Source organism: Macaca nemestrina, chromosome 13 (genome assembly GCF_043159975.1).
Source record: "Macaca nemestrina isolate mMacNem1 chromosome 13, mMacNem.hap1, whole genome shotgun sequence".
NCBI classification, from domain to species: domain Eukaryota; kingdom Metazoa; phylum Chordata; class Mammalia; order Primates; family Cercopithecidae; genus Macaca; species Macaca nemestrina.
The window spans coordinates 76,099,844-76,126,116 of NC_092137.1; the positions used below are offsets into that span (position 1 = coordinate 76,099,844).

At 37.5% G+C, this 26,273-nt stretch overlaps 1 long non-coding RNA gene across 6 annotated transcripts in view; it reads left to right on the forward strand.

Moving 5' to 3' along the window:
* Window positions 1-6,925: 6,925 nt before the first annotated feature.
* Window positions 6,926-26,273, forward strand: part of LOC139357905 (uncharacterized) — a 203,280-nt gene continuing 183,932 nt past the window's right edge. For 3 of the 6 annotated variants that reach the window (XR_011611930.1, XR_011611929.1, XR_011611928.1), the window contains exons 1-2: window positions 6,927-7,358; window positions 11,609-11,853. This is a non-coding gene — a long non-coding RNA (uncharacterized lncRNA). Of the gene's footprint in view, window positions 7,441-11,608; window positions 11,854-26,273 lie in introns of all 6 variants that reach the window. The other 3 variants (XR_011611926.1, XR_011611927.1, XR_011611925.1) reach the window with 3 other exon arrangements.

The following is a 26,273-nucleotide window of genomic DNA, read 5'->3' on the forward strand; positions in this document are numbered from 1 at the left end:
TGGCAAAGTGACATCATCATCGTCATCATCAAAAACTCTCTCATTCTAGCCCACTGAGAAACTCTCACATTACCAGTGTGAATTATAGCTGAAGAAACTTCATGGAGACTGCACTACATCCACCTAGAACTAAGGCCAACACATCCCACTGAACTGACACCCCAAGACCCATTTATACTAATTATTTATACTAATTTATTATATTAAATTGGTCTTGGGGTGTCAGTTCAGTGGAGAGTGTTGAAACCTACACCATGAAATTGGAAGAGGTGACTGTATTAGCCTGTTTTCACATTGCTAATAAAGATATACCTGATGGCCGGGCGCGGTGGCTCAAGCCTGTAATCCCAGCACTTTGGGAGGCCGAGACGGGCGGATCACGAGGTCAGGAGATCGAGACCATCCTGGCTAACACGGTGAAACCCCGTCTCTACTAAAAAATACAAAAAACTAGCCGGGCGCGGTGGCGGGCGCCTGTAGTCCCAACTACTCGGGAGGCTGAGGCAGGAGAATGGCGGGAACCCGGGAGGCGGAGCTTGCAGTGAGCTGAGATCTGGCCACTGCACTCCAGCCTGGGCGGCAGAGCGAGACTCCGTCTCAAAAAAAAAAAAAAAAAAAGATATACCTGAGACTTGGCAATTTACAAAAGAAAGAGGTTTAATGGACTTACAATTCCATGTGGCTGGGGAGGCCTCACAATCATGGCAGAAGGTGAAAGTCATGTCTCAACATGGTGGCAGATAAGAGAGCTTGTGCAGGGAAACTCCTTTTTATAAAACCATCAGCTCTTGTGATACCTACTATCAAGAGAACAGCATGGGAAAGACCTGACTCCATGATTCAATTACCTCTCACCAGGTCCCTCCCACAACCATGGGAATTCAAGATGATATTTGGGTGGGGACACAGCCAAACCATATCATTCCACTCTGACTCCTTCTAAATCTCATGGCCTCACATTTCAAAACCAATCATGCCTTCCCATCAGTCCTGCAAAGTATTAACTCATTTCAGCATTAACTCAAAAGTCCATAGTCCAAAGTCTCATCTGAGACAAGGCAAGTCCCTTCTGCCTATGAGCCTGTAAAATCAAAAACAAGTTAGTTACTTCCTAGATATAATAGGAGTACAGGCATTGGGTAAATAAAACCATTGCAAATGGAAAAAATTGGCCAAAGCAAAGGTGTCACAGGCCACATGCAAGTCTGAAATCCAGCAGGGCAGTCAAATCTCACGGTCATGACAGAAGGTGAAAAGCATGTTTCAACATGGTGGCAGATAAGAGAAGAGAGCTTTTGCAGGGAAACTTCTTTTTATAAAACCATCAGTTCTTGTGAGACTTATTCACTATTAAGCTCCAAAATGATCTCCTTCGATTCCATGTCTCACACTCAGGTTACACTGATGCAAGAGGTGGGTTCATGGTCTTGGGCAGGAGTAGCTATATGTATATCAGACAAAGTAAACTTCCAGTTAAAAGATGTAAAAAGAGACAAAAGGGACACTATATAGTAATAAAGGGGGTCGGGCGTAGTGGCTCATGCCTGTAGTCCCAGCACTTTGGGAGGCCGGGGTGGGTGGATCACAAGGTCAAGAGATCGAGACCATTCTGGCCAGCATGGTGAAACCCCATCTCTACTAAAAATACAAAAATTAGCTGGGCGTGGTGGCCTGTGGTCCCAGCTGCTCAGGAGGCTGAGGCGGGAGAATTGCTTGAACCTGAGAGGTTGGGGTTACAGTAAGCCTAGATTGTGCCACTGTACTAAAGCCTGGAGACAGTGAGACTCCATCCCAATAAATAAATAAATAAATAAATGGATAAATTCAGCATGAGAATATAAAAATTATGTACACACACACACACACACACACACACACACACACACACACCCGCAGACATCATAGCACCTAGATATATACAGCAGATATTATTAGATCTAAAGGGTACTATAGACCCCAATATGATAACAGTTGGGGACATCAACATCCTACTCTCAGCATTGGACAAATCAGCAAAGAAACATCAAATTTAAACTATACCATAGATCAAATGGACCTAACAGACATTTACAGAACATTTCACCCAACAACTGCAAAATACACAGGTTTTTTTTCTTCATCAGCACATGGAACATTTTCCAGGATGATCATATGTTATGAGACAAAACAAGTTTCAACACATTTTAAAAAATCAAATTATATCAAGTATTTTACCTAATCAAAATGGAATAAAACTAGAAAGCAATAAAAAGAGGAACATTTGAAACTATACACATATATGAAAATTAAACAACATGCTTCTGACTGATTAATGGGTGAAAAAAAAATTAAGAATAAAATGTAAAATTTCTTGAAATTAATGCAAATAGAAACACAACATTTCAAAGCCTATGAGACACAGCAAAAATAGTACTGAGGCAAGTTTATAACGATAAATGCTTATATCAAAAAACAGGGAAGATTTCAAATAAGCAACCTAATCATACACCTCCAAAAATGAGGAAAGTAAGAACAAACCAAACCCAAATTAGTAAAAAGAAATAAATAATAAAGATGGGAGCAGAAATAAATGAAATTGACACTAAAAAATACAAAAGGTGAATAAAACAAAAAGTTGGTTTTTTGAAAAGGTAAACAAAATTGTCAAACCTTCATGTAGACTAAGAAAAAAAGAGAGAATACCAAAATAAATAAAATCAGAAATGAAAAAGTAGACATCACAATGGATACCACAGACATACAAATGATCATTAGAGACTACTATAAATAACAATAAGTCAACAAATTTGAAAACCTAGAGGAAATAGATAAATTACTGAATACATACAACCTACTAAGATTGAACCAAGGAGAAACAGAAAGCCTGAACAGATCAATAATAAGTAATGAGATTGAATCAGTTAAAAATGTCTCCCGACACAGAAAAGGATGGCTTCACAGCTGAGTTCTACCAAACCTTTAAAGAAGAATTAATATCAATTCTTCTCAAACTGTTCCAAAAAATTAAAACAGAGAAAACTCTTTCTAACTAATTCTACAAGGCCAGCATAACTCTCACATCAAAACCAGACAAGGAGACAAGAAAAAAGAAAACTACAGGCGAATATCCCTTAAGAACGCAGATGTAAAAATTCTCAACAAAATCCTAGCAAACTGAATCCAACAAAACATCAAACAGATAATACACCATGATGAAGTAGGATTTATCTCGGGAATGCAAGAATGTTTCAACATACACAAATCAATAAATGTCATACATCACATCAATAGAAGAGCAAATATATGTGATCATCTCCATAGATGCAGACAAAGCATTTGATAAAATGTAACATTGTGCTATGATAAAAATCCTCAACAAATTAGGTGCAGAAGAGAAGTATCTCAATATGATAAAGGTCATGTATGACAAACCCACAGCTAACATGTTACTAAATGGGGAAAAGCTGAATGCTTTTTCTCTACAAACAAGAACAAAACTATTCTCACCACTCTTTTCAACATAGTACCAGAAGTCATAGCTAGAGCAATTAGGCAAAAGAAAGAAATAAAGGACATCCAGAATGGAAAGGAGGAAGTCAAATTGATCCTGTTTGCAAATGACATGACACTATGTAAAGAAAAACCTAATGATTCTACCCAAAACTCTTAGAACTGAAAAACTAATTGAGTCAAATAGCCAGATACAAAGGTAATAAACATAAATCAGTAGCATTTCTATACACCAAACACAAGCTAGCTGAAAAAGAAATCAAGAAGGCAATCCCATTTATAATAGCAACAAAAAATACCTAGTAATAAACTTAACCATGTGAAAGATCTCTACAAACGCTGATGAAAGAAATTGAAGACAATACAAACAAATGAAAAGACATCCCATGTTCATGGATCAGAAAAATAAATATTGCTAAATTTACAATACTACTTAAAGCAATCTACAGATCCAATGCAATTCCTATCAAATCATCAATTACATTCTTCATAGAAATGGAAAAAATCCTGAAATTTCTATTGAACCCCAAAATACCCCAAATAGCCAAAGCAATTCTGAGCAAAAATAGCAAAGCTGGAAGCATCACACTACAAGATCTCAAAATATACTACAAAACTATAGTAATCAAAACAACATGGTACTATCACAAAAAGAGACACATGGACCAATGGACCAGAATAGCGACCCAGAAATTAATCCACATATCTACAACTACCTGACTTTTGACAAAGGTGCAAAGGATGCTAATTGGGGAAAAAACAATCTCTTCAATAGTTGGTGCTGGGAAAAGTGAATATCTATATGCAGAAGAATGAAAGTAGACCCCCACATCACACCCTACACAAAAATCAATTCAGAATGGATCAAAACTCTAAATGGAAGACATGAAACTATAAAACTGTTAGAAGCAAACGTAGTGAAAATGGTTCAGGACATGGGTCTGAGAGAAGATTTCATGAGTAACACCTCAAAAGCACAGGCAACAAAGCAAAAATAAATGAGATTATATCAAACTATAAACTTCTGCACAATAAAGGAAATAATCAACAGAGTGAAAAGACAACCTGCAGAATGAAAGAAACTATTTGCAAACTACTTATCCTACAGGGGATTAATATACAGCACATAGAAGGAACTCAAACATCTTCACTGCAAAAAAAAAAAAAAAAAAAAAAAAATCTGATTGAAAAATGGGCAAATCTGAACAAACATACAAACATTTGTCAAAAGAAGTCACACAAATGGAAGACAAACATATGAAAAAATGCACAACAACACTCATTACTGGGGAAATGCAACTCAGATGCACCATCAGCTATCATCCTACCTCAGTTAGGAAGGCTACTATCAAAAAGACAAAAAATAGTAAATGCTGGTGAAAATGTGAAGAAAAGGAAACTCTTACACACTGTTGGTGGGAATGTAAACCTCTACAGCCACTATGAATAAAAGTATGGAGGTTCCTAAAAAAACTGCAACTAGAATTATCACACGACCCAGCAATCCCACAATGTGGCATTTATCCAAAGGAAAGGAAATGAGTATATGAAAAATACATCTGTACCCCCACATTTATTGCAACACTATTTACAATAGCCAAGATATGGAATCAACCTATGTGTCCAACAACAGATGACTGAATAAAGAAAATGCAATATATACATAATGGAATACCATTTAGCCACAAAAAGATAAAAATCTTGTCATCTGTAGTAACATGGATGGAAGTGGAGGACGTTATGTTAAGTGAAATAAGTCAGCAACAAAAAATTAAATACCACATATTCTCACTTATATGTAGAAGCTGAGAAAAGTTTGTTCATGCGAGTAAAAAGTAGAACAGAGGATACTAGAGGCTGGCAAGCATAGAGAGAAGGGAGGGATAAGTAGAGATTTGTTAAAGGATACAATATTATAGCTACACAGGATAAGTAAGTTTTAGTGTTCTCCACCACTGTAGGATAAGTACAATTAACAACAATATATTATATAGATTCAGATAGCTAGAAGGAGAATATTGAATGTTCCCCACACAAAGAAATGATAAATGTTTGAGAAGATGTATATACTAATTACCCTGATCTGATCACTATGTATTATACATATGTAAACATTACTATGTACCCCATGATTTTGTACAATTATTATTTATCAATTAAAAACATTAAAATAAAAAATCCTTGTCTGTGGAACTTACAGTCTAATTGACAGTCAATAGATGAATAAATGAATGATTGAATAAAAAAATATAGTATTTCTGACAGTCATAACGTTTATGGCAAGAATATAAAGTGGAGGAAGAGATAACAAAATGTGGGGTGTTGAGCAGATTTGCAAATAAAAACTCACTTGGGGGGATGATGTTTGAGCAAAGCTCTGAGGGATCAAGCTCTACAAACATCTGGTAGAAAAGTCTGAGAAGATACTAAGAGGTGGCAACGTGCTACCAGCCCTCACTCTCAGCGCCTCCTCGGCCTCTGGGCGCCGTGCTTGAGGAGCCCTGCAGCCCGCCAGGGCACCATGGGAGTCCCTCTCTGGTCTGGCTGAGGCCTGAGCTCCCTTCCTCTACTTGCGGGAAGCTGTGGAGGGAGAGGCGCGGGCGGGAACCACGGCTGCGCCTGGCTCTTGTTCGCCAGTGCGAGTTCCAGCGGGCGCTGGCGCGGGTTCCGGCATGGGCTCGGTGGGCCCCGCACACGGAGCCGCAGAAAGGCGCCTCCGGCCCAGGGCGGTGAGGGGCTTAGGACCGGGGCCAGCAGCTACAGCTGTTGCGCCTGGTCCCCCAGCACTGCCGACCCACATGCACTGTGCTTGAATACTCGCGGGTCCTTACCTGCCTCCCTGCGGGGCGGGGCTAGGGACCTGAGGCCTGCCACTGAGCTCGGCAGGGCCAGAGCGTCCCTGACCAGGGCAGCTCCCTGCTTTGCAGCGCTGGGTCCCATCAACCGCCCCGGGGCTGAGGAGTAAGGGTGCATGGTGCAGGAAAGGCAAGCAGCTTCACCTGCGGCCCTGGTACAGGATCCACTAGATGAAGCCAGCTGGGTTCCTGAGTCTAGTGGGGACTTGAAGAACCTTTATGTTTAGCTAAGGGTTTGTAAATACACCAATCAGTACTCTGTGTCTAGCTCAAAGTTTGTAAATACACCAATTGGTACTCTGTATCTAGCTAGCCTAGTAGTGACTTGGAGAACTTTTCTGTCTAGCACTCTGTGTCTAGCTAAAGTATTGTAAATACACCAATCAGCACTCTGTGTCTAGCTCAGGGTTTGTAAATACACCAATCAGCACTCTGTCAAAATGGACCAATCAGCTCTCTGTAAAATGGACCAATCAGCTCTCTGTAAAATAGACCAATCAGCTCTCTGTAAAATGGACCAATCAGCTCTCTGTAAAATAGACCAATCAGCTCTCTGTAAAATGGACCAATCGGCAGGATGTGGGTGGGGCTAGATAAGGGAATAAAAGCAGGCTGCCGGAGTCAGCTGGAGGCAACCTGCTTGGGTTTTTGCCTTTTTCGTGTTGGTTGTTTATTCTTTGGGTTTACGCTGATTTTTACAGAGCGGGAAGATTGAACATCAAGGTCTGCACGAGGCTAGCAGTTCACGTTTGTAAGCCTGTGAGACCGTGACTCCTTCAGGAAGAACGAGTGAACAGCTCCAGTATGCGCTGCCTTTAAGAGCTGTCACACTCATCTTGAATGCCTGCAGCTTCACTCTTGAAGTCAGCCAGACTGCAAACCCACTGGGAAGAGAGAACAGATTCCAGACACACCGTCTTTAAGAGCTGTAACACCGCGCGCCTCGCGGCTGCATACCTGAAGTCAGTAAGACCAAAAATCTGCCACATCCGGACATAAGTACAAAGCTTTGAGGTGAGATGAGTCTCACATCTCTGATATTTTCAAGAAATATGAAGGAGGCTATCGTGCCATGAATGAGGTGAAGGTTGGAAAGGTATGGGAAAGAATTGTCTGAGAGAAGAACAGAAGTCAGTTTATATAAGCTCATGTTGTTTGGTGTTAATAGAACTTATTTCTGAATGGTAAAGAAGTCCACTGGAGAGTTTAGAGCAGCGAAGTGACATGATTCAATACAGTTCTAAAACATCAATAACTCTAGCAACTGTGTTGAAAATAGAATTTAGGCTGAGCGCCTTGGCTCATGCGTTTAATCCAACCACTGTAAGAGGCTGAGGGGGGCGGATCACCAGAGGTGGGGGGTTTGAGAGCAGCCTGGCTAACGGGGAAACACTGTCTGTACTAAAACAAGAAATTATCCGGATGTGGCGCCCGGGTGCCTGTAATTCAAGTTGCTTGGGAGGCTGAGGCAGGAGAATTGCTTGGACGAGGGAGGCAGTTTGTGGTGAGCTGAGATCCTGCCGTTGGACTCCAGCCGGGGTGAGGAAGCCAGACTCTCAGAAAAAAAGAAAACAGATTCTAGGCTTTAAAGATTTGCCTAACCTATAGAATGTGGCAAAAGTATGTTCTAAGACTTTCAACACTACGTAGTAAGAGCTTTGCAACTTTTGCGTGGCACACTCGAATATTTACTCTGGGAATCTGCCACTATGAAAGAATATCTGAGACTATCATGCTGTGATGGAGTGGAAATCTTCATGGAGGTAGGGATGCCTAACTGGCTTCTAATACACTATCCAAATCCAGTTCCCAACCTTGTAAATGAATAAGCCTCCTTATGCCTACAGCCTCAGCTACTGCTGACTGTAACTATATGTGGGGCAGCAAACCACATCTGCCCAGCTAAGCCTGTGAACCCTTAGAACAGTGAGAGGTAACAATAAATTCTTGTTTTAAGTCACCATATTTTAGGGAGGTTTGTTGTGTAGCAAAAGGTAACAGAATTCATCAACATACAGATGTCATGTAAAACTATGAGACTGGATGAGCTCATGAGGGAGTGAGAAGAGAAGAAATATAAGGATTAAAACCTAGGATGTTCCAAAATTTTGATATTGGAGAGATTGTGAAGAACAAGACAACAATAACAAAAGGCGAAACAAAATTATTACCCCTGAGTGCTTTCAAGATTTTACACCATTACCTTCTGAAATTTCTTTTACAAAAAAATTGTTAATCTCAATTTTTTTTTCTTTGTTTTTTTTGAGACAGTGTCTTGCTCTGTCGCCTAGGTTGGAGTACAGTGGCGTGATCTTGGCCCACTGCAACCTCTATCTCTCGAGTTCTAGTGATTCGGGTGTCTCAGCCACCTGAATAGCTAGGACTGCAGGCGCCAGCCACCACGTGTGGCTGTATTTTATTTTATTTTATTTTTATTTATTTATTTTTTGCTAGAGACAGGGTTTCACCATGTTGGTCAGGCTGGTCTCGCACTCCTGACCACAAGTGATCTACCCACCTTGGTCTTCCAAAGTGCTAGTATTACAGGCGTGTGAGCCACTGCATCTGGCGTCAGTGGTTCTTCTAAATAATGTTTTTTCTTTTTTTTCTTTCTGATAGCATTTAAGATTTTCTCTTCTTTCCTTGACACTGTACAATTTCACTTTGATATAGCTTAATATGTACTTATTTTTATTATCCAGCTCAGTAGTTGGAGTTCATGTGTATTCAAAGGACATACGCTTCCTTCAATTCTGAAAAATTTCAGTCACTAACTTGTGGCTCTACCCTGTAGTCAGGGAGAGTTCTATTATACATGTGCTGTCATTTATTAATTTTTATCCTTGTCTCTTACTGCACTATCATATACATATGTGTACATATGTGTATACATATATTACATATAAATACAACTCATTTTTGTTTTCACTACTGTGCTTTGACGAATCCTGACTACGTTCTGATTCATGAATTCTCTCCTCTGTCCTATCTAGGGTTTTTCTTATTCATTGAGTTGTTTTGAATTTTGATCATATTTATATTTTTCAAGACTTCTTTATTTTCATTTCCATCTGTCCTTTACAAATTTTCTGCTTTTATTTTATAATTGTCCTTTTTAAGTATATATTTCCTTCATTTTTGTCATTTCAGGTCCTACTAACATGTTTATTTTAAAGCCTTGGTCTGACTGCCATAACACTTAAATTCAATTGAAGTAAATTCAAGCTCATATTGTTGTTTCTTGATCATCTTTCTTAACATTATATAATTTTCATGTCATTTGAAATATTCTGTTATCTCTGTTTTGGCCTTTCATGGCTCCTATAATCTGCAGTCTTTTTTTTTTTTTTTTTTTTTTTGAGACGGAGTCTGGCCCTGTCGCCCAGGCTGGAGTGCAGTGGCCAGATCTTAGCTCACTGCAAGCTCTGTCTCCCGGGTCCACACCATTCTCCTGCCTCAGCCTCCCAAGTAGCTGGGACTACAGGCGCCTGCCACCTCCCCCGGCTAGTTTTTTGTATTTTTTAGTAGAGATGGGGTTTCACTGTGTGCTGGGATTACAGCCGTGAGCCACCGCGCCCGGCCCAATCTGCAGTCTTAAGTAGAGTTGGTAGTCATATTCTTAACCCTGTTTTCATGAATTGAATATCTTTACCAAACCCTGCCTTAGTAGGTCTTACTCTGATTTCCTTTCCAGCCTAGTGGATGATGATTATTCTCCATAATTCCACAGGAATCAAACTCTTAATTACTCCTCTTTGCCTTGACCCAGAGCTCAGCTCACATTTTTCATTTCTTTTCCATATCAGGTCTATGAAACACTTTTTTTTTAGCACAGTTAAAAAAATTATTTTGTTGTTTTTTTTTTCCACCTTTTTTTTCTTACTGTTACTGCAATGTATTTAGAGTAGGAGTATTTGAAAGTGTGAATTTACTGGTCTCTCTCTTCTGAGCTCTTGTATTATATCATTTGTTGGAGATTAAGTGAAAAGTTTGCTACCCGAATCCTACTCATTGCAATTATTTCCTACCTGGCTTCTTGCAGATGAAACAGAGCCCAAACTAAGTGAAGGAGTGCAAAGTCTTCTATAAAGTACATGATTATCAAATAAAGCTGACTGGAGAACTTGATGGGTCCTTTTCCCCTTCTCCCAATGTTGGACATTGGGGCCTGATAATTCTGACGACCTAATGCCCATCCCTACCTCAACCCACTTAAACAGGTTGAGAAACTTTAAATAGCAGTCACTCTTCACTGGGGTGTTGCTATTGGTGGGTACCACCCTGCCCTAGTGGTCTTACATCAAGAGCTAAGTAAGCCAAGAGGTCAAAGCATGGAATGTTCTTCACAGAAATCACAGGAGACCAGAGGTTTCAACTCTCTCCAATTCTGTAACCATATTAATCACCCTGGCTTCTTGTGGGAGGATCAGTTTCAGGAGTTATACAGGGCCTAGAAGTGTTAGCACCAGGCTGCTCTCTACCCTGTAAAAACACGAGAAGCTGAGAATACAAGTATTCCCTTAATTCTTCTAATCCAGTAATTCTATTTTCAGGAATCAGTCCTGACCAGAGATATGGCCAAGACTTATGAATAAATATGTTTGCCTTACTTTTACCTATAATAGTGAAAAATTGGGAAAAACAAACCCGGATGTCTAAAAATTATAATCAGTTTATATGGTGAAATATCACAACTTTTCAGATTTTTAAATTTTAAAGTGACATACATGATCACAATATAATAAGCCAGATTACATATTATATACGCTATAATTTTAGTTTTAAACAACAGAACTGGAACAAAATATATCAATGTATTAATAGGTTACCTTTCAATATTTTAAGTCTTCTTATATAACTATATATTACTTTTGTAACCAGACAAGATATGTTGTTAAATAAAATGCTATCTGTTTTCTTACGTGTATGATCACTGCAAATTTTTATACATAAAATGACATATATAAAACTGTTAATATCGAAACACCTTTTATTACAAAGAAGTTTCGTTGTACTTAACTGTACATAACTTTCTGTTCTAGTTAATGTAGAGATAAGAAATAGAATATGAGTTGCTATATGTAATTTAAAAACTTTGCTTGCAGACATTAAAAAAATCTCTAAAAGAAAATAAGATCACACACAATCTTTATAGCAGGGTGAAAAATGTCTCATTAGGTAAAGTGCATGTTGGCATAAAAATGAATGTAATTTATATTTGAATTTTTGGCTAATCAAATGACATATGTTTTATTGTCTTGCAGTTATATTAATGAGCAATATTTAATTAAAAGCTAATTGAATATTCCAAGCGGCAATTATCTTGCAATAGAGATGCCAAATCTGACATGAGGAGGCAGGTGAGCAGAAAGCAGAACTTGTATAATTATTTCTCTGAGAGATGGAGAAGAGACCACACCAAGCATTGCCACAGTGAGAGATTAGTGAAGATTCTGCCCTAAACAAAACCATTTCCTTCGTTGAGCTTATATTGTACTTTCTTCATCAGGTAAGTTGTGTTTAATTAAAACAATGTAGCATTCTTTAGTTCACAAATGTAATTCTTTGGACATCCTTTGAACCCCACCCAGGAAGAGAAGAGTGAGCCACACTTACTTTCATTGATTGAGGTACTGATTGTTTGTGATGTAGCCTGTAACTTGGGCAGGCACACTTTAGACATGAGATGAAAGATAAAATACAAAACAAACAAAACAAGAACATTCCTTTAAAGTCAGAAGAGAATCTATCAGTTTATTTTTCCACAGACAGTTTTGGTTGTCACATCAGCTTAATTTAAATGAAATCTTTGTTTTTGGAAACATTTCAACATTTTATATATATAAAGTAATATATACTAATATATAACATACATATAAAGTACATGTATGTTTCCCTTATTTACTGAGGCATAATTTACATATGATAAAATTCACTCATTTTAAGTATACAACTTAATGTATTTTGGCAATAGCATACATCTAGGTGATTACCAGCAAAACCAATACTTAGAACATTTCTATCATTCCAGAAAGTTTCCTTGCGCCCTTTTGTAGTCAGTTTTCTTTGGCCCCCAGTGTCAGGCAACCATTAATCTGTTTTCTGGCGCTATATTTTTGTTATTTCTAGCACTTCATGTAAATGGAATCATATAATCTTTTGTGTTTGACTTTCCTCTTTTCTATTTTGGAGATTCACCCATGGTGTTGTATATTTTATACAAGTTAAAGTGCAATTGTTATTAACAAGACTACAGAATTTTCCCCTTATCTGCCTGTGAAGAGAAATTCAGTCTTTGCCATCTCAGGAGAGTTAATTATTCATATGGACAGAATATTCCTGCTCCCACAAATGAACTTGTTGAGGTTCTAACCCTCAATATGATGGTATTTGGAAGGCAATTAGGATTAGATGAGATTATAAGGGTAGGACCCTGATGATGGGATCAGTGCTCTTGTAAGAAGAGAAAGAGAGGTGCAAGCTCTTTCTCTTCCATGTGAGGACACAGTGAGAAGGTGGCCATCTTCAAGCCTAGAAGCAAGCCCCTCACTGGGGAACTGATTAGGCCAGCACCTTGATTTTGGGCTTCCCAGCCTCCAGATCTGTGAGAAATAAATTTCTGGGGTTTAAGCTATCCAGTTCATGGTATTTTGTTATGGCAGCCCAAGTTGAAAAATATCTTGTAAGATTTGTATTTTTGGTATTTTTGTGGTGGAGAATTGGGAGAATGGAAAGTGGAAGATAAATTTATAGATACAGGAGGGAAAAAGGAACTCAACCAGAGAGACTAAGATGACCTACATCAGTGGTACTCAGAGTGATCCCTGGACCATCAGCATCACCTGGGCACATGCTAGAAATGCAAATCTTTGTGTGCCATCAGAGAACTACAGAATCAGAAACTGGCATGAAGCCCCCAATCTATGTTTTAACAGGCTCGCCAGGTGATGCTGAGGCACATTAAACACTTTACATAAAAAAAGGACTGTATTGAGGGAAGAGGAAGAAGGCTGATACATTAGGTGGGCCAAAGGTAGAAGAAGCTTCAGAGAGAGCCCGAGGAGCAGCTGTGACTTATGAAGGAAGTAAAAATTTAAGTTAGCATTTCTATAGATTAGGTATTGAGATCTCTTTCTGGTTTTTAAGACACAAGTCAAGACTGAGTTATTTGGAAATTGTTGTTGTGTTTGTGCATGTGTTTGGTAGTACTTTTTTGAGTGTGTGCACATGTGACCTGGATTTATAAGAGAGAGAGATATATATATATGTACACACCCACACATAAACACACACATCGGTTCATTCTCCACTCCACAAGTATAATTGTCCAAATGGGGGTATTGATAAATGAAGTCTGCATTTAGACTAGAACTTGTCTTATACTTTTTAACAGTATTTATACAATTTTTAAAAAAAATTTTTAGTACCAGGGGACACCACGAGTGAAAGAAGAAAAACTTTGCAAGGCTCTGACATTGAGGAGGGTGATGAAAATTTTGAGTGGCTTGCACATGTTGTATAGGAGCCATGGCTTCACAGTCCTGGGCAGATGCTTGAAGCAAAGGTGCAGAACAAAGGATGAACAAGACACATAGGGTGAACATTCAGCTGCTCACTAGGACTGTAGCTATAGTGTTTAGTAGATGAGGGGGGGATAGTTTGAGCAATGGCAAGCTGATGTTGTATTGATTTTATTTTAATCCTCAATGGAAGAAACTCAACAAGAATACAAAAAAAAAGAATGAAAGCCGCTAAGTGCTGTAAACTGCTTAAAGAGCACTAAGAAAGCCTGTCTCAAACAAACTGGTTCATGTTATTGCTCAACAAGTGAGAGAGCTGCTAAGAGTAAAGCCTTAATGGTATCTTGAAAAACTCTGGGTTTTCATCACCAGGCTTATAATCATAAGCCTTCTGATTATAATTAGGTTTAGAGCTTGAGTGGTTTGGGGATGGGACTTAAGAATTTGGGATCAGGTAAAGCGGGCCAGTTGAAGTCACTTTAATTGACATGGGAGCATAGAGCAGGGTTTTTAGCAATTGTTACACTTATTGTCTTAGGGTGTTTGCTTTTATCTTTCAAAGCAGTTTGTGGCAAAGGGAACTGGGTCTTGCTTATTCACACTCTTGGTAAACATCTAATTTTAGTTTTCTAAGTTCAGTTCTCATTTCTCAGTCTTTATTTCTCATAAGAAACCATAACAAGAGACTATTTTAAACTTTTGGTACCTTCCACTTTTTACACATTTACATCTATAAAATGGTAAGTCGATATTAAGTCCATTTTGTACTGTGCTTTGACAAGTATTAATCTGATGTTATCAATTACCCCCGTGGCAAGCTTAGCACCGGGGGACACTACGAGTGAAAGAAGACAAACTTTGTAAGGCTCTGACATTAAGGAGGAGGATGATGAAAATTTTGAGTGGCTTGCACATGTTGTATAGGAACCACGTATTTTGGTTCCTATACAAAAATACCAAAAATACAAATCTTCAGGTATCTCAGATCAGAATGTGATGATATTCTAAAATTTCTTGAACAACTCCTGGCCACTTATTCACAGGGTTTCTGATTTTAGAGGTTTTAATTATGTTATCTTGTCTGCCTCTGCGTTTTAAAATTACAAACAAATATAAAAGTATTCCCAATCGTTTTTAGTCTCATAAGCAGCTATCAATCCCTTTATTATTTATTCATTTTACCTGTCCCTGAACCTCTAAAAGGTATGCAAACAGCAGGAGATTAATTGATATATTTTCCTAGCTGATTTAGTGCAAACTATACCCGTTATTTCTGTAACTTGAGAAGTGACTGCTAAGAAAAATGTTGCCTCTACTTTACAGTACTCGTGGCCTGTCCAAAGAAGTTAGCAGCTAAAACAGCATTCAGTATTTAATCTGGGGATAAAGCCAAGAATTAGGTAGAAAATCTTGCAAAGCAGATTAGATTTGCAATCTGAAAGCGCACACAGCCAGCTGGGCAAAGAAATATTGTGTACTGAAATGTGATTTCTGACATTTCTTTTAGTCTCAGGGATGAGCAATGAAAACATGATCCTCTTTGAGCTCCAGAGGAGCTTAGAGTAAATTCCAAAATATGAAAAGAGATGTGGTATTTTTATTACCACTATATCATTATCTTTCATTAACAGCTGTAATTAGTCTGAGCCAGACTGTCATCTGCTATTGAAATATCTGAAACTAATTAGACATAAGATATGTTATGGGAACAAAATTGGGAGACTGAAAATTTACACAAACGAGGCCTTCTGAAATGATGAACACAAGTCATAATAATGTTTCTGAAATAAATCAAAAACAAGACAAAAGAGAGAATAAAATCAGGAGGATAGAAACCAGAATACCAGCACTTCAAAAAGTTTAATCACCATACTGTAAAATCCAACTGTGGAAGGGGCACTACAATTTTTATTACAATGACTAGGAGCTCTTGTAATAGCACTACTTAAGATTTAATCTAAAGAATAGAGAAAGGATCAGTTGAAGATAAGCTATAACAGCCCACATTTGACTTTTCAATGTTCTCACAACAGTTGCCAGGAAAGTTGTATAGAAATTCTCCTGAGGATACTATGTTGCATTTGGTCCATAAAATATAGTATAGAAAACACTTAAGAAATGCTTAAATTTGTTGTGCTGTTTTAGCTTTCAAATGTAGTCCTCTGTCCCATAATCGCCTCCTCCTTTATGCTTCTCCTCAATGACCCTCAACTCTTGGATCACAACTGCCTTTCCTTCCATCCTTCCATCTCTCACTTCCTCCTCCCCTCACCCTCTTCTTCCTTTAAACAAGCTAATGGCTAAACAAATTAAGAAACCTGCAAACAAAATCAGATGCTCATTCAAGTAAGAACATTTCTAATTTATAAATAAACATATAATTTAGTAGTTGTAAATAAATACTGGTAAGTACTCAAACATTTTAGTAATAGAAGCAATTTCCTAACAAAGCTTAAGAGTATAGTGCTTTAAGTTTACTGCTTTTAAAAAAAAATTATTTAAGCAATTATTAGAAAAGTACTAGAAATGGGTGGTCCAGTTCTTGGTCCAGTTGGTCAGTTCTGCTGTCTTGTAGCTTTATAGTTTGGCCAAATTGCATTAACTTATCTGAGCCCTGTTTTCTGCCAGTATGCTAGTTGATTAGGTATTAAATACAATAATGTATGTAGAGCTCTGAGCATATTACCTGAAGCAAAATAAGACTTCACTGCTATTTCCATCTCCCCACTTTTCTTTGTCTTAATAATACAAAGTAGTACTGTAGTGGTATTAATTTTCTATTGCTGCATAACAAATTACTACACCTTAGTTGCTAAAAACGATACCCATTTATTACCTCACAGTTTCCATGGGTCAGAAGTCTGAGCATGGTTTAGCTAGTTTCTCTATTTAGGGTCTCACAAGGCTTCAAATCAATGTGTCAGTTGGGATCCATTCCTTTGTGGAACTTGAGGTTCTTTTCCAAACTCTTATGGCTATTGACAGAATTCAGTGCTTGCAGTTGTAGGATTAAAGTTGTTCTTGCTAGTTCTCAACAGTGGGTAACTTCTATAATACTACATTCTCAGTTATGCAAATTAATTACTAAGAATCATACTCTCATGTATGTTACTTTTAGTTTTGGTTCCTTTATGGCACAGAAACATCATTAGGAGTAGGGGTGCTAGAAAGAGGAGGGTAAGACTAATGTATAAGATGCTTTTCAGACATTAGCAGAGGCTAGAGGAAACTGAAATTGTTTGTCATGATGCCTTCTCCCTTAGGCGAGGGGAGAAATCAGAAGAACTCAAGTATGATAATTATTTATGTAATGTTGGAAAGAAAATCTTTCTGGGAATAGAACAAGATAAACCATAAAAAGGAGGGATGAATTAGACTATATAAATATTTCTGCTTGGTAAAAGTGTAAGTAAAACAAAAGGAAAAGGATAAAATGAGAAAGCTACCTGCAACACAAACAATAGAGTTGATATACTTAAAAAAGGTCTAATGCATTCATAAAGAAGAAACATTCTGATTTGAAGTTGTTGGTAGGCATTGAAGAAACATACCTTCAAGTAATAAAAGCCATCTATGACAAATTTATAGCTAACATCATGCTGAATGAGCAAAAACTAGAAGCATTATCTTTGAGAAATGGAATAAGACTAGTATGCCCACTTGCACCACTCTTACTCAACGTAGTGCTAGAAGTCCTAGCCAGAGCAATCAAGAGAAAGAAAAGACATTCAACAGGAAAAGAATAAACACTTTCTCTTTGCTAATGATATGATTCTATACCCAGAATACCTTAAATGTTCCAACAAAAGCCTCCCGGAACTCATAAATGACTTCAGTAAAGCTTCAGGATACAAAATCAATGTACAAAAATCTGTAGCATTTCTATACACCAATAACATTCCAGCTCAGAGTCAAATCAATGCAATTCCATTTACAATAGTCACACCCAGAAAAAAACCCTAGGAATCCACGGGAGTGAAAGATACACAGGAGGTGAAAGATCTCTATGACAAGAACTACAAAACACCACTGAAATAATATATAATACAAAAATAATATATAATACAAGCAAATGGAAAAATATTTCACCCTCATGGATTGGAAGAATCATTAAAATGTCCATACTGGTTAAAGCAATTTATAGATTCAACGTTATTCCTATTAAGCTACCAATGTAATTTTTCACAAAATTACAAAAAAATGATTGTAAAATTCATATGCAACCAAAAAAGGGTTTTGAATAGACACAGCAATTCTAAGCAAAAGGAACAAAGCCAGAGGCGTCACATTACCTGACTTCAAACTATACTACAAGGCTACAGTAACCAAAAGAGCATGGTATTGGAACAAAAACAGATACACAAACCAATGGAACAAAATAAAAAGAACCCAGAAATAAAGTTTCCCACCTACAATCATTTGATCTTTGACAAAGTCAACAAAAACAAGTAATGGGGAGAGTACTCCCTATTCAATAAACAATTCTGGAATAACTGGCTAGCCATATGTGGGAGAATGAAACTGGATCCCTGTTATTTTTACCATATACAAAAATTAAGATGGATTAAAGATTTAAGTGTAAGACCTCAAACTACAAGAATCCTAGAAGAAAACCTGGGAAACATCACTCTGGACATCAGCCTTGGAAAAGAATTTTTGACCAAGCCTTTAAAAGTAACTGTCACATAAACAGAAATTGACAAGTGGAAGGCTTCTGCACTCAAAAGAATCTATAAAGAGAATAAACAGACCACCCACAGAGTGAGAGAAAATATCTGCCACGTATGTATCCAGCAAAGGGCTAATATCCAGGATCTATTAGGAACTTAAACAATTCAACAAGGCAAAAAACAACTCTACTAAAAATGAGCAAAAGACATGAACAGACAGTTCTCAAAATGAGACATAGAAGTGGCCAAGAAACATGAAAAAATGTTCCAGATCATTAGTCAACAGAGAATTGCAAATCAAAAGCACAATGAGATATCATCTCACGCCAGTCATAACGGTTATCAAAAAGTTAAACAGATACTGGCAAGGCTGCAGAGAAAAGGGAATGCTTATACACTGTTGATGGGAATGCACATTATTTCAACCACTGTATAAAGCAATTTGGAGATTTCTCAAAGAACTTTATTATATTTTTCAAGTTTTTCTTTTGCTTTGAATGTATAAAATGGTAGTACCATGATTAGAAAACATATATAGTAAATGCTGTTTAGAAAATAATTAAATGCAAAAACCAAAACCATAAAAGAACCAGAAGGAAACATAGGAGAATAATCTCATCTCTCATCAGTAAAAAACTTTCAATGCATAAAAGCAAAGAAGGAATAGACAATTTTCAAAGCTTGAAATATTTGCCATTATAAAAAATTACATGCAGCAATAAAACATATTAGCTATATTTAAATTAAAGAAGAAAACCTGAAAAATATTTGCAAATGTATCTGTCAATCAGTAGGGATTAACTTGTGTTAAAGTAACAACCACAAAATAGCAAGGGCCTAACACACTAGTTTACTTCTTCATGTAATATAGCCAATGTGGAGCAATGAGAGAGCTCTACTAATTGCAGCCACTCTGAGATCTAGGTTGGCATACGTTCCTATCTGGTTAATAAAATGAAAACAATGCTTTAAAATCGAGCATTAAGATGTGTAGAGAAAAAGCTTAGTTCTGCTATTTGAATTGCTCATTGGGAATGTAGTGTAAGTTGCAAATTTTCTGGGGGGAAAAGCCACCAGCATATAATCTAAATATACAATAATGGCCATTTATTAAATAAGAATGGTATGTTCAAACGTGGTAATAGTATCCAATCACTAAAACTGTTTTAGAAAATTATTTAGAAATATGAGACTATAGTCTCAATGTATTGTACAGAGTTATAAGCAGTTATATAATGCAACATATATGAGAGTATGATTCTTAGTAATTAATTTGCATAGACATAATCTGCATAGAAAAATGATTAGAGTGAAACAAAGTATTTTTATTTTTGATTAAAAGATTTTATATTGTTATTATTTACAGTTGAGCAAGAGAAAAGCATTAACAAATTTACTTAGTTATTTAAGGCAAGACCTCACTCTGTCTCCCGGACTGGAGCATTTTTAAATAGAGATAAAGACTTACTGTGTTGCCCAGACTAGTCTTGAACTCCAGGGTTCAAGTGATCCTCCCACCTCAACCTCCCAAAATGTGGGGAATTATAGGCATGGGCCAACATGCCTGGCCACAAAGTATTTTTCATAGTAAATATTTCTAGATTGGTGATGCTTAGTAATTACAGGTTATTTCTATTTTCATCTTTTTTAAAAACAAATTTTGTTTTACTTTTAAGTTCATGTGGGGAATTATAGGCATGGGCCAACATGCCTGGCCACAAAGTATTTTTCATAGTAAATATTTCTAGATTGGTGATACTTAGTAATTACAGGTTATTTCTATTTTCATCTTTAAAAAAAAATTTTTTTGTTTTACTTTAAGTTCGGGATACATGTGCAGGATGTGCAGGTTTGTGGTACAGCTATACATGTGCCATGGTGGTTTGCTGCACCTATCAACCCGTTATCTAGGTTTTAAGCCCTGCATGCATTAAGTATTTGTCCTAATGCTCTCCATCCCCCTGCCTCCGATCCCCCAACAGGCCCTGGTGTGTGATGTTTCCCTCCCTGTATCCATGTGTTCTCATTGTTCAGTTCTCACTTATGAGTGAGAACAAGGGGTGTTTGGTTTTCTGTTCCTGTGTTAGTTTGCTGAGAATGATGGCTTCCGGCTTCATCCATGTCCCTGCAAAGGACACAATTTCGTTCTTTTTTATGGCTGCAGAGTATTCCATGGTGTATATGTGCCACATTTTCTTTATCCAGTCTATCATTGATGGGCATTTGGGTTGGTTCCAAGTTTTTGCTATTGTAAATAGTGCTGCAGTAAACATACATGTGCATGTGTTTTTATAGTAGAATGATTTATAATCCTTTGGGTGTATACCCAGTGATGGGATTGCTGGATCAAATGGTATATCTGGTTCTAGATCCTTGAGGAATTGCCATACTGTCTTCCACAATAGTTGGACTAATTTACACTCCCACCAAGTGTAAAAGTTCCTGTTTCTCCACAGCCTCGCCAGCATCTATTGTTTCCCGACTTTTATTTTTTATTTTTTTATTTTTTTTAATTTATTTATTATTATTATACTTTAAGTTTTAGGGTACATGTGCATAACGTGCAGGTTTGTTACATATGTATACTTGTGCCATGTTGGTGTGCTGCACCCATCAACTCGTCATTTACATCAGGTATAACTCCCAATGCAATCCCTCCCCCCTCCCGCCTCTCCATGATAGGCCCCGGTGTGTGATGTTCCCCTTCCTGAGTCCAAGTGATCTCATTGTTCAGTTCCCACCTATGAGTGAGAACATGCGGTGTTTGGTTTTCTGTTCTTGTGATAGTTTGCTAAGAATGATGATTTCCAGCTGCATCCATGTCCCTACAAAGGACACAAACTCATCCTTTTTTATGGCTGCATAGTATTCCATGGTGTATATGTGCCACATTTTCTTAATCCAATCTGTCACTGATGGACATTTGGGTTGATTCCAAGTCTTTGCTATTGTGAATAGTGCTGCAATAAACATACGTGTGCATGTGTCTTTAGAGCAGCATAATTTATAATCCTTTGGGTATATACCCAGTAATGGGATGGCTGGGTCATATGGTACATCTAGTTCTAGATCCTTGAGGAATCGCCATACTGTTTTCCATAATGGTTGAACTAGTTTACAATCCCACCAACAGTGTAAAAGTGTTCCTATTTCTCCACATCTCACCACTCCTATTCAACATAGTGTTGGAAGTTCTGGCTAGGGCAATTAGGCAAGAGAAAGAAATCAAGGGTATTCAGTTAGGAAAAGAAGAAGTCAAATTGTCCCTGTTTGCAGATGACATGATTGTATATTTAGAAAACCCCATTGTCTCAGCCCAAAATCTCCTTCAGCTGATAAGCAACTTCAGCAAAGTCTCAGGATACAAAATTAATGTGCAAAAATCACAAGCATTCTTATACACCAGTAACAGACAAACAGAGAGCCAAATCAGGAATGAACTTCCATTCACAATTGCTTCAAAGAGAATCAAATACCTAGGAATCCAACTTAAAAGGGATGTAAAGGACCTCTTCAAGGAGAACTACAAACCACTGCTCAGTGAAATAAAAGAGGACACAAACAAATGGAAGAACATACCATGCTCATGGATAGGAAGAATCAATATCGTGAAAATGGCCATACTGCTCAAGGTAATTTATAGATTCAATGCCATCCCCATCAAGCTACCAATGAGTTTCTTCACAGAATTGGAAAAAACTGCTTTAAAGTTCATATGGAACCAAAAAAGAGCCCGCATCTCCAAGACAATCCTAAGTCAAAAGAACAAAGCTGGAGGCATCACGCTACCTGGCTTCAAACTATACTACAAGGCTACAGTAACCAAAACAGCATGGTACTGGTACCAAAACAGAGATATAGACCAATGGAACAGAACAGAGTCCTCAGAAATAATACCACACATCTACAGCCATCTGATCTTTGACAAACCTGAGAGAAACAAGAAATGGGGAAAGGATTCCCTATTTAATAAATGGTGCTGGGAAAATTGGCTAGCCATAAGTAGAAAGCTGAAACTGGATCCTTTCCTTACTCCTTATACGAAAATTAATTCAAGATGGATTAGAGACTTAAATGTTAGACCTAATACCATAAAAATCCTAGAGGAAAACCTAGGTAGTACCATTCAGGACATAGGCATGGGCAAAGACTTCATGTCTAAAACACCAATAGCAACAGCAGCAAAAGCCAAAATTGACAAATGGGATCTCATTAAACTAAAGAGCTTCTGCACAGCAAAAGAAACTACCATCAGAGTGAACAGGCAACCTACAGAATGGGAGAAAATTTTTGCAATCGACTCATCTGACAAAGGGCTAATATCCAGAACCTACAAAGAACTCAAACAAATTTACAAGAAAAAAACAAACAACCCCATCAAAAAGTGGGCAAAGGATATGAACAGACATTTCTCAAAAGAAGACATTCATACAGCCAACAGACACATGAAAAAAATGCTCATCATCACTGTTTCCCGACTTTTAATCGTCATTCTGACTGGCGTGAGATGGTATCTCACTGTGGTTTTGATTTGCATTTCTCTAATGACCAGTGATGAGCTTTTTTTTTCTTGGCCACATGAATGTCTTCTTTTGAGAAGTGTCTTTTATATCCTTCACCCACTTTTTTCTGTATTTTCAAATATGTCCCTAATGAGTATGCTATTTAGAAAGGAAAGGGTCAGCAGCAGCTGTGCATTTGTTCTTTCACTTTTTGGAGGAAAGCCTGGGGAAAGAAAGAGGGATGATTTGGTCAAGTACCTTTGTAAATATGCTAATGATAGACTGTCTGGCATACAGATCAGTGGTATTTAATGGTGACAGATTATCTACTACATACTTTTTAGCAAGAGGTACCTGGTTTGTCTAAACTTGCTTATATATAGTAAGTAAACCTGGAATGTATGGGTTTCTGGGGCATGCCTCACTAGAAAATGTCAGATAAGCTATGTAGTTATAAAAAATAGGGAGGTTTCCTGACTAAATTAGCTCCCTTTTGTATAATTGCTACCTGCATCCACCACATAAAGACCTTGTATATTTAGTCTCAACCAGAGCATGTCCTAATGTGGCAAGTAATACCTGGGGTGCAGTATGGGCAACTTTTCCACACTGTCTGTGCCTTGTGATTCCCTGAATTCTTGAAGTTGTTGGTAAGACTTAAAACTGGTTAAGATCTCTGATTCCTTGTGAGTCTGATTTGACAGTCTGATACTTTGTGTTAGCTCATACTGCTTTTGTTACCAGAAAAAAAAATGTTTAAAAAATACAAAACAGGTAATAAACTCATAAGAACATAAGGTGCATGCTAGATTCGGGAAAATATAATCTACTCGTTTGGCTTCCAAATTTATAAATAGTTTCTGGGGGAAAGATTGAATGCAATACTCACAAAAAGGCTCTGAAAATTCTATGACCGAATCAATCTAATGATCATCAGTGATGCCATTGTAATCTATAAGAATATCAGTTCATCCTCAGACTTGCTGTTACACCTTAAATACATGACCTCAGTCAGTCACTTGGCTGCATGGAACATTGGCTTTAGTGAGAACAATGATTTTCTGCCTTCAGCTGGAAGAGCTCACCCCACATCCCTGATAAATAAGTCAACTGAGTCAGAGATTGGGAGATAAAATGGTTCATTGGGCATTTGGGTTAAAGTTCCTGGAATTGAAACCTTGGTACAAAGCTTACCAGCTAAATGACTTTGAAAATTCAACGAACATTTGCAAGCCGCAGGTTATTTATTTGTAAATTAGAGACAATCGTATCCTTTCCTCACACACAAATTGTGAGAAATGAAAGTTTATAGAGGCTAGTACTGTGCCAGACCCAGTGGAGGTGGTGTTATTAATCATATTAATGAATTCAAGGTTCCTGACAAGTGAATTACTTTCTTGCTTTCACTGAGATAAGTTCTTCACAAAACCCTCTATGTTCCTCCATACCTTTTGACATATAGTCTCTTCTTCTGACCAGTTGAAATCCTGTAGGTTACAGTACAAATGAAAAAACAAAGCAAAACAAATTCTCTTGTGGAGTTTTGAAGAGTAAATAGAAGGAAAGAAAAATCAACGTGTTTGTTGATTGGCTTTTTGAGTTCAAGAATGTGACCCCAGAGAAATTTGGACTGAAGTTAAGATGGCAGTTGTGGATTTTAAATATGTATTGATTTTCAACCTATCTAATAATCATTTTACCATCTTTTCCTGTTTTCAGAAAGCTCTGTAATACCTTGAACCTTAGCAAGCTCCCAATGAGTTATTCAAATAGCATAGCTGAGCAAGTACCCACTGCTGCCAAAGAAAACTGCTCTATTTTCTTCTAAGCTCAATATCTTTATTTAATACTTACTGTCAAAGCTGATGGGATTCCAAGTCCCTGATTCCTGTCTGCTGGCCTAAGAGTGACATTTTCCATTTCTACAAATCCTTTGGTAGCAATAGAAATAGGAACTCTTTATGATTTTCACCTAAATAGATTTTTCTCCTTTTGGAGATGTTCATCTTTAACTAGTTAACAGAATAAGGTAAATCTAGTTCTCCTGTGTGCCCAGGACATAAGGCTGTGAAGGTGGATTGCTGATTTTGTCCAGTTCTATTGACACATGCAGAATAACCCTATTTTCCCACCAGAGCACTATGCTTGACTGCAGCAAGAGCCCTTACTGCATTCTGTGTGGATGTCACGGAACTTCAAGCATTCAACAGTAATGACTCTGAAGTTACATTTCTTTTCAATGGTTTCATCTCCTGAAATTCATCTTTCTAATTTCTGCTGTTCTGAATCCCAGCAGAGTTATGATGAGCTTAAGTGTTCATCAATTAATGTCAAAATCCAATGTAACACCTCCAGAACGGCCTTTGACAACCACTAGAATACAAAATGAATTCACTAATGATCAGCTCCTGAGCAAAAAGAGTCTTAGGAATTTGTGATGATGGGACATTTAGGCTCAATTCATAAAATATGCATGGGTTTTTAAAATAGGAATTCAAAAAAATGGAGCACAGAGTAAAATGAGGGCACAAAGAACAGTCACATGTTACCAAGACCCTGAAACTATTTTTTTTTTTTTTTTTTTTTTTCAGAATTAGAACTTTTCTTTCGGTTGAATACAGTTTACCCTGGCACTTGCTAGGAAGAAAATTCAGAGGCCTCTTTGAAATATCAACTCTTTCTGAAGTCATATTTTGTTAGTATTTATTTTGTTGTAATAACAAAAACGGGCATTTCTATTACTTGTAAGTGCTTCAAAGCAATTGTATATTGATGATTCTCAATAGAATAGATTTATTTTTTTCTGGGGCTAAAACCATAATGCACATGTATTCCTGTGCAAATTTTCATGTGCTCCATTCCTACTTTATTACATCCATGTCATACGGCGTAACAACTACCAATTTTGGCCCAGCCCAATTAAGGAAGGTTTCCAGCACTCCTTTCTCTAGTAGTTGGGGCTCAGTTCCAAGCAGAACCATGTGACTTTCTATCTTCTGCATGGGGGGAAGTACACTATCCTCAGTGTGCCATAGGAAGCCCATTGGGATCTGACCTCTGCCTGTCTTTACAATATCCTCCCACCATGAACTTTGATTTTGGATGTTATACTCAGCATCTGCTTTCTGCCAACTCGGTGCTGTTTCCTTCACACTTCCAATTTATTGTACACAGTGTTTTCCTTAGAATTCTGTTTACCTTTTAACTTCCTGAAAGACTCCCTCTTAGTGTTAGGCA